Source organism: Staurois parvus, unplaced genomic scaffold (assembly GCF_062004578.1).
Source record: "Staurois parvus isolate SC_StPar_1 unplaced genomic scaffold, SC_StPar_1.0 ptg000549l, whole genome shotgun sequence".
In the NCBI taxonomy this organism is placed as follows: domain Eukaryota; kingdom Metazoa; phylum Chordata; class Amphibia; order Anura; family Ranidae; genus Staurois; species Staurois parvus.
Window position 1 is genome coordinate 11,966,904 of NW_028318345.1, and position 9,873 is coordinate 11,976,776.

At 40.1% G+C, this 9,873-nt stretch overlaps 1 protein-coding gene across 3 annotated transcripts in view; it reads left to right on the forward strand.

The window, feature by feature from the left end:
• LOC149451104 (transducin-like enhancer protein 4) overlaps positions 1-5,493 on the forward strand; it is a 224,396-nt gene extending 218,903 nt beyond the window's left edge. For all 3 annotated transcript variants that reach the window (XM_089691104.1, XM_089691105.1, XM_089691106.1), the window contains one exon: positions 4,748-5,493. The gene's annotated coding sequence lies outside the window, so the exon portion shown is untranslated. The remainder of the gene's footprint in view (positions 1-4,747) is intronic.
• The last annotated feature ends 4,380 nt before the right edge of the window (positions 5,494-9,873 follow it).

The following is a 9,873-nucleotide window of genomic DNA, read 5'->3' on the forward strand; positions in this document are numbered from 1 at the left end:
CAAAGTTGTTGATAATTTATTCAGCTGGCGCCAACCTTATTAGAAAGAAATGAGAGAGAATTAAACATCAAAGTTATATTAGTTCATTTCTACCATTACAGTTAGCTTAAAGTATATTACTGTCCTTGTTAAAAGCTTGGAACATAGCACACTGCTTTCCTAGAACATACGTAATAGTGCATAGATTTTCTTTTTTTTTTTTTTTTTCTTTTTGGTAAAAACAATTTTTGTATAGGAAAAAAAAAAAATCATTAATGAATCTGATAACACAGGACAATGTGTAGCTTTAGAGGGCCAAGCAACCAAACCATTAGTGGGCCTTTTTGTGTATCCAACCTTTATTTTTTAAGGGGTTACTGTTTCGAAGGGATTTGGCAATGGTTTCAGCTTCACTGTCCTAGAACAAGTGTGTGACACGTGAATTAATGGATGACTGCATTCATCACCAATAATGCCAGCCTTTTGTTTGATAAAATTGCTTTAAATTGAATTTGTGGTGAAAAATACTGACAATTTCATGGTACATTTACACCACTGCCGATTCACTGCAGAGCACACTACGCACAAATCTGGCATGTTTTGTAGCAAGTGGCATTTTAGACTTTTTATTCCACAGGAAATACCTCTGAAACCTGTATCGTTCAAGAACAGAAATACTGCATCAGAGAACTGATAGAAGTACCTGAACTATAGACGTGCTTACTTTCTTATAAATTTGTCGATTATTTTACTGTAGATTTCCCTTCAGCAGTTGCATTGTGTGCTACAGCTATAATTGGGCTTATTTCAGTACTATGGAATTATAAAAGAACCTATTTATCATGCTTCTGTCAGACCTGCATACTTACAAAAATTAAAATGAACCAATAAAAATTTTAGCTTAAGTAAAAGCTGAATTGCCTCATAGTATTATAATCTCTTTAAACCAATCATGGGAATTGTCAGTCAATGGATATACCCTATGTGTACTGATCTAGCCAAGGGTACTATTTTGTCGAGTAAGATTTTTAGACGCATACAGAGTAAACAAGCACTTTGCTGATAAAGATTGTCTTAATCATTTATGTTTACAGCACCCTAATATATCAATGTGAACATCTGAAAACACAACTATAAAGTCAGTCAGATTTTCACTCCTTATATATGATCATCATACAACTACAGCTATTTTTGCCATCATGAATGTAATCATCACTGGAACACTGCTGTTGCAAAGTCCAACCTCACAAACCAGCAGCATGGCTAAACAGTTATAAGGGTTACACAACAAAATCTGGTTTTACCAAATTGGGGTTTTGGTATCCATTTTTTAAAGTTTTATCTAAACAGCTGGCCGCAATTGGTTATTTCTGTTTAGGATATTAAACCAGTAAGTTAGTTACTGGCTTTTTAAGGTTGTAATAGGTAACATCAAGTAGTTAAACTGTGCATGTCACCTAAAAGTAACTCTCAGAATAATGCTAGGATTAGATAGGAGGCCAGAAACCATTTTAAGAACTTTAACCACATCATATGCCACATTCTGTTGCTGTGCACTAGTGAGGAGCCAACACAAAATAGGCTGTATATATTCGGTCCTGGAGCAGCTTTCTGCTGGTCTCTGTATGTCTGTCAAGCATATTGCAACAAGCCTCTACTCAATCTTTTATTTGTCTTTAAAGAATAAGTTCACCTTTCTAAAAAATAAAAAAAAAATAAAAAAATCCAGAAACTGCCTAGAGAACTCGCTAGTACCCTGGCAGTTCATTGAGAGCTACAAGCCATCATCTGCAGAGGCTGTTGGTACTTGTAGTTCACATATTCACAGAGGCTGCAGGAGCAGACCAGGCCACCTTCTTCCACTGCTCTGTTTTCCAGTTCTGATGCTCACATGCCGTTGTAGGTGCTTTTGGCTGTGCACATGGGTCAGCATGGGCAACCTGATCAGTTTGTGGCTTGGCAGCCCTATGCACACCAAACTATGATGCATTGTGTGTTCTGACACTGTTCTATTGGAACCAGCATTAACCTTTTCAGTAATTAGAGCTACAGTAGATCTTCTATTGATTGGACTACACCTGCCAGTCTTTGCTCCGATGAGCCTTGGCCACCCATGACCCTGTCAACTCTTTTCCTTCCTTAAACCACTTTTGGTAGATCCTGACCACTGCAAACTGATAAGAGCTGCAGTTTTTAAATTGCTCTGACCCAGTCATCTAGCCTTTATAATATGGCCCTTGTCAGTCGCTCAAATCCTTACACTTGTCCATTCTATTTATTTTTTTGTTTCCAACACATCAACCTCAGGGACAACCTGTACACTTGTTACCTAATATATCCCTCTGGCTTAGGTGCCATTGTCACAAGATAGCCAATTTCCATTTGCTCTAATACATAACATTGCTATTCAAATCTTTGCCATCACTATATAGTTTTAGAGTGAGAAGCTTACATTTTACTGAACTGACTTCTGTTAGTTTACCATGTTGGTCTGAAGGCCCTGTTATAATTGGAGCTAACTGATTGCTGTTTAAAATATTGAGTGGCTCAGTTTTTCTGCCCAAAACCTCTTGAAGGTTTTCTTCCTTCATCAGAGTTCTCTATATGTGACCTGCTTGTAGGAAGATCCTTTGCAGGAATCATATTCTTACTTTTGAAGGTCTTTAAAAGCATAACACTTGAACCACTAATTCTTAGTGGGCATAATAGCAAGCAAAACTAAGACTAATTTGAACTGTCTAAAATGTTTAGCACACAAGCCTAGAAAATAAAAGGATTATATTTGTATCAGAGAATAGTTCCAGCTCCTGACCTCTCTCCTCTCGACTAACCACCACAAATTCCCCTCTGGCCCATTCAGTGTGCAGCTGGAAAACCACTGCTGTGATGAAAGATTCTCATACTGGTTATTACAGAGGATTAGAGGCCAGTAGGGGCAGCTCTAGCACAAAGGCCACATTTCAGCCATGCCACGCTTGTCAGATGGTTACTGTGTTATGCTGTATTTCCAAAACAAGACAAGAGCTCTAGGCTACAATTATGTAAATATGCAGTCTTCATGATATGTAATCATTTTTTACCTTGTGTCAAAATATATTTGCATGCCCACAGAATTACCATAACTAACTAGGAATAACTTTGAACTAGGCATTATTGCAGAACAGTCCATGGACTTGGTAGGGTTTGTTTTTTTACTTTTTTATTTTTTTTTTCCCCATTTTTTTTAAAGCATTAAAGAAAGTGAATCTATGAAGATGAAGCCACATTTTAGAATTTAGTTAAAAAGAAAATCTATCCCAAACTAATTACCTAGTTGTGGGGAACATTGCCTATTATTAGGTTCTTGAACCCAAGGAAAAAAAAAAAAAATCTTCCACTGTTGATCAAGATCTGAATGGCAACCATCAGGTATAAAACTAGGCTGTTAACCATTGCTATATCAAGAGTTTTAGTTGCAATGAGATCATCCAGCTTCTGTTCCCTTATAGCTTGTTAATTAATCAACTTTCCTTGGCCATCTCTTCTACATGCCACTCATGCTGCCTCTGCCTGTCAAAATTATAGGTGAACATACGCATCATAGGTGGGCGATCACTGAAAACCATATATAGCAAGTCCTCTTCCATCCTTAACCAACTGCAGTGTTGTATGGAAGTCAGTTGACAATTAGCCATTTTTGTTATCTCTGAAAATATATCTAAATTCCAACTGTTTTTGTTTTGGCTAGAGTAGTAAGCAGTTAGAATCCCTGTAAGGTTTTTATTGCAGTTTTGTGTCTGTTTGGGAGATTCGCTCACTCTGTTTACTCCTAGAGAGTATTGTCACGGGGATTGAAAGTGAGGAAAAATCCCAAATTTTTGTCTCCAGAACAGGAACAGAGGAGAAATTATTCAATAGGCACTTGTCCAAGAGGGCATTTCTGCAAAAATGACCAAAAAATGTACAGGTTTCAAGCACTCCCTATTCCATTTATTTTGTTTTGTTTTTGTTATTAAAACAATGCATGGATTGGTTACCATCAAAACTGGATTTACCATTGCGTTAATTTAATTTCTTTGTGGTACAAGGCCTTCAGTAAATTCTACATTTTTGTATTGCCTTTGCTGACTGGTAGGGATATTTATTGTAAGTTCAGACAGGGACTGGAATGGCCTTTCTACAGTGTAGTGTAGTTCTACAGAGTATAGTTGGCCACTAACATGAATGAATGAATGAAAGATCAGAAAAGCAGAACTGTAGGCAAAATCTTATTGTCAGAATTCTGTTTGCCCCACTTATGTCATACCTTACCATCATAAAAAATGCAAGCATTGGACACAGTTAAATAGAAGTCACATTACTGAAAATAAGATTCTTATACTGGTGTGTTAACTTTGTGAATTGAGCCTTCATCATTCTTCTCCTGTTGCCAGCTGATTGGAAAATTAAGTGGCAGTACATTGACGGTGTCATTCTAGTTATCTCAGATCCTGTAAGAATCTCCTTAAGACAACCATAGATGGTTTAAATGTCGGCTGGTTCAGCAGGGACCGACTGAGATTTGAGCCATATAAGGGCAGGATTATTGTACCCAATTCTATTGTTTTACTTGGATACAACCAGCCTGTCTGATTTTGCCTGCAATGATGGCCAATGGCTATAGCCGCTAGCAATAATCAGGGTGTTCTCCCAGGTAGTAGTACAATTTTATGTGCAGTATAAATGTTAAATCAAATGCAACCATAGCGATTTGTTGCTTTAAATAAAATTGTTTCTCATTATTTTGCAGACAAAGACAGACCTACACCCCAAGTAATTCAGCATTTTCCCTCCTGGATAGTTTTACAGCATGGCCATTTTCCACAGGAATTCTGTTGTACTCTTGTCATTACTGGTTTACTGAATGAGAGGCACCAGAGCAGTCTCAGAGGGATCATTCTCACCACTTTTCCACCATCACCACCACCAGATGATACATACGGAGATGCAAGTGAATGTAACACTTCCATGGAGGGGATCTACATTTCCGGCCTTCTCGTCCAATATTAGAGACACACTGAGCCACCATGCCTCAGACAATACTTTAACTTTTTATGTCATTGTTGCTGTTTAATTAATATGTGATTCTTTTTGTATTTTTACTTTTTTGTTATTTTAAATGCTTTAAAATTCTTAAAGTCTGTGGATCTGCTGATGTACAGTGCCTTTGCTGCTATGGATCAAAATCAAAAGGACATTGTAGATAAATTTTACCGTATATGTAGAAATGAGTTTATTTCCTACTAGAAATGAATCAATACTGAAAGTCGGACTGTTCTACTGAACTTGCAAAATGTGGTAGCAAAAAATGGTGTTTTCAGTACACAGTGTTTGATGTCATTAACAGTTTCGTAATAATCTACAGTGTAGAAAGATTTTGATACTAAATTGTGTCATTGTACATAATTATATTACATTGTTGACCACAAGTACATATATTATACTAGATTGTTTGTGCATTCAGACTTTTAAGCATTAAACTTAAGTAACTTCTAATATTTCTGTGAATTTGTGTTTGTTAACAAAATTCATTCTATAATTAACCTTCTTCAATTAATTAGTCATTATACGGTATCTTTTGGACACTTAACAGCTCTGGAAGATTCACCCATAAATCCTCCACTAATTGCACTTTTTTTTTTTCCCTTTGACATTATCTGGAACATCTCCCAGAGAAATTTTGGTCTTAATTTTTTTAATTAGGCTTCATCATTAGAGTCCATCTGGACACTGCAAAACCCAGTCATTTGTAATTTTTGAATTGGTTTAAAGCACTCAGTGACAGAAGGCATACGTCAAAATAAAACTTGAATCCCAGTCTTTTATACAATACAGTTTATTTTCCCTGTTAATGTATTTATAGAGATGCTGTTATCACGTTATGCTTACAGATCATGTATGTCATGAAAAGACCCTAGCACTGTATGAAGGAGTCCCCGTTTCCCCCCCCCCCCCCCCAAATCCATGCCAGACCATTATCTGTGCATGCGGCCCGGCTGGCTGTGAAAGGGGGAGGGACACGCACATGTACCTTACCCCCCCACACATACCAGGTTACATGTCACATTTGGGGTCCCCTGACAAAACACCTTGACCCTATGCTGATGAGGACCAGGATTTCCTCTCCACATCCCTGTTCCAGTGGATGTGGGGTTCTTCCAGGCGGCCTAGCAGGAATTTGGAAGTCCCAGGGCTTGACAAATCCCAGGCGCCAGGTCACCACGGCAACTAGAAATTGCTTCTTGGTGCCCATTCACTGTTGATCTGAATAATGTGTCCACCTGAAACCTGGACAAATTATTTAGACATGAATGTGGCTCGGAGCAGGGCCTGGCAGGAGGGTGAGGGGAACTGATGCGGCGGTGGTGGCACCCGACCTGTGAAGTCCAGGGCGGAATGGGCTGGGGGGCAGGACAGCAGCTGAGCATGGCACGAGAGGACTCTCCTCACTGAGCTTCCACTGCCGATCATTTGAGTTCTCGTTTCCGCAACCACATTACTGTCTGCATCGGCTCCTGTTTCCACCCACAGCAGCCTGTGTCCCTGCACAGCCCTCCAGCAGAACAGAGAGGAAGGAGCAGGACCCAGTGTCCAACATGACATTGACACAGAGAACCCCACAAGGTGATGAGAAAAAGGACTACTGTGTCCTTACAGTAGTGAACTGGGCAATCCTACAAAGGAGCCAGCCAGGGAGGGACATGTTGCTTTATGCACACAAGCTGCCCTCTGTGTCCACTCTGCTCCCACACTACTGGGGAGGATGCATTGAACATGCAGGAGGACACAAGGGCAGTGGGGGTTTGCATTGCTGTCCTACACCCCATGTCCTGCTTTCTGCACCCCCTGTTCTGCTTTCTCCACCCTTCTGCACCCATGCTGTGTGTTCTGCACCCTTCTCTTGCACCCCTTGTCCTGCATTCTGCACCCTTTTCTTGCACCCTATGTCCTGTGTTCTGTACCCATCTCCTGCACCCCATGTTTTGCATTCTGTGCCCTTCTCCTGCACTGCTTGTCCTGCGTTCTGCACCCCATGTCCTGCACTCTGCCCCCTTCTGCACCCCATGTCCTGCTTTGACCTGCACCCCATGTCCTGTGTTCTGCACCTGCACCCAATGTCCTTCCAGTGACCTGTCCCCTTCTCCGGTACCCTTCACCACATGTCCTGCGTTCTGCACCCCATGTCCTACAAATTTGTCAAGCCCTGGAAAGCCCCCTTTAAAATAAGGGGGCTTCACCAATATCTACCCCCTCCATGTGAATGAGTAAGGGGTACACTGTTATTCATTCACAAAAAAGCAAAAGGGTAAAGACACATTGTACATTAATTATTAATATGTCTAAAAAGTAATGACCTATGATGTCCAAAAAAAGGTTCCATGGAGGTCTAAAACAAATGTCCCATGATCTTCTGCCAATTCTCTCAACAGCAAAGCTTCAGTGCTGTCTCGCAGTGAGATAGTGGTTAGCCTCCTAGCAACCAATGACTCATCCCTGGACCTATTCACTGCTGGCCAGTGGAAAACAGGCCATCATCAAGACATTTTTAATTGGGGTAATGGGCCTAACAGTTTTATTCTCAGCTTTTATTACATCCCAAAAAGCCACCTTTTTTTTCAAGAGAAGCCTTGCAGCGAAAAAAATAATCAGTTTAACCTAACATAAGGCCCTATCAACATAAAATAAAAATATATCCACCCAAAATAATAGCCCACCACCACACTGCACCACCTGAAACAAAATACTGTATTTTTTAAAGGGGGAAAAAAGGTTGCTATGAACAGAACAACATGCTTGATGTACCTGTTGACCTCCAATAACCTAATTAAAAAAAAACACACAAACTAGAAAGTATTGATTGACCAAGGATCTAGCAATCAGAATGAAAGTTTCCTAACTGACATTAAAGCTCTTCCTATGCAGTTTGATAGCTTTCTCTATTCTTTTCCTGCTACAACTTCTAGTACATTGCCACTAGGACTGCTTCCTGCCCCCTACCCCCATAATGAGTATGTTGGCACATCCCTAGTGAGCAGGGGTAAAATTGTCCCTTCCCCTGCTCTCACCCCCTTTCCCAGCACAAATTCCTTCTCAAAGCTCCAATCTTATCCAAATAAAAACAACCTTTTCCTCCCAATAGAAAACACCCTCCCCAGTACAAATCCACTACCCCCAAGCTGAAATCACCCCCAGAACAAATTCTGGACAAACTGACAGACTACAGATGTCATGTGACACTTCAGAGCTGGGGAGGAGCCTAGGATTTCCCTCAACTCTGATGTACACATTGGCTCGGAGAACTGAAAGGTGGCGGGTGGATGGAAGCAGGCTGCTGGAAAAAAATAAAATAGGCAAATCGCATCCCTGGGATCCAAGGCAACAAAGAGTTGTAGGTTCTGGCACTAGCAATTACCCATGGCTTCTGCAAGTAGTACAGATATATATGATTCTGGGGTATGGGGCAATACATTATCTAATAGACAGGAAAACAGCAACTCACTGGTGGGATGGGTACGGTACAGTCGTATTTTCTGGAGTGCAGATCTCTCCATTGAAGGTTAATAGGAAGCTTTCTGTGCTGGAGTTCAAATCTCACTAGTGGCATAAATACCAGGGAGTGACATTTGTGTACTGGCACTCAGATCTTACGAGGTCTGGATACCAGAAAGTAATCCATGTGAGATGGAGAGCAGATCTCACTGGTGTTGGGAATACTGGTGATATGGATACTAAGGAGAGGAGACGGTGAGTTGTATGTGCTGAAGTGCAGATTTTATGGATGGATGCTGGAGTGAAACGTGTGCTGGTGTGCAGATCCTACTGGTGGTATGTATACTGGGGTGTAAGGTTAGTTTACTGTAGTGTAGATCTCACTGGTGGTCTGAAACTTGGGAAGGATGAGGGGTGGAGGTTAATGTGCTGGAGTGCAGATCTTCCTGGTGACATGGATACTTAAGATGTCATGGATCTTAGTGGCTTTTCTGTATATACTTTTCTTTCTGTATTGTGACCTCACTTCACATCCTGTATGTACAGGAAATTGGTTATTATGTATTATGACTGATTTACACCAGATATCATTTAGAACCCATTGAAGCAGAAATCCAGAAAATTCCTGAACTTTTGCAAATGCTATTTCACGGCTTGCTACATTTGCTAGGAATATGGAATGTCAATAACTGAGTGATCTACACTCAAATGCAACCTAAACGTTTATGTACCAAATCTTCTGCATTTTTTAATTAAAAGTTTTGTTTTTTTTCTTGTTCTTTTAACACCATTCAAGAATATTCAAGATAAAAAGTGGATTCTTTACAAAGGCATTGAGAGCTAGTTTCACTTGAAAGAGTTCTCTGGTCACAGCATACGCTTTCATTTTATAACATGAGCATTGTAATATCAAGAGAGACAAGTGTTATTAAAGTAGAACTAGAGGCAAAACTTTTTTCCTTTTCAATTTGGATAGAGCACAGGAGGGTTATAGCACCTGTCAGATCCCCCCCCCCCCCCCCCATTGCAGAGATTTCCCTTCACTTCCTGTCCCTTAGCCAAACAGTGAGAGGAAATCCCTGCAAATAAAAGGAATTCCTTGGGGACCCTCATGTCACCAGGACTAGTGTCCCCCTTGTAAGATTTCTTTTCTATTATTTTTCTGGGGACAACCTAAAATGTAGAATTTTCTTTCACTTTCAATGATGATGATAAACATGACAAATGGAGAGGATGAATCTCCCTAACGTGGGCACAGACTGCAATAAAATCTGACATGGGGTTCTAAGTTTTATTTTTTAATGATAAAACAGTGTAAACTTATTTAAATAATCTCTGTTCTTGGATGCTACTTGTCTTCTGGTCATCCCTTTCCTCAAATTTCAT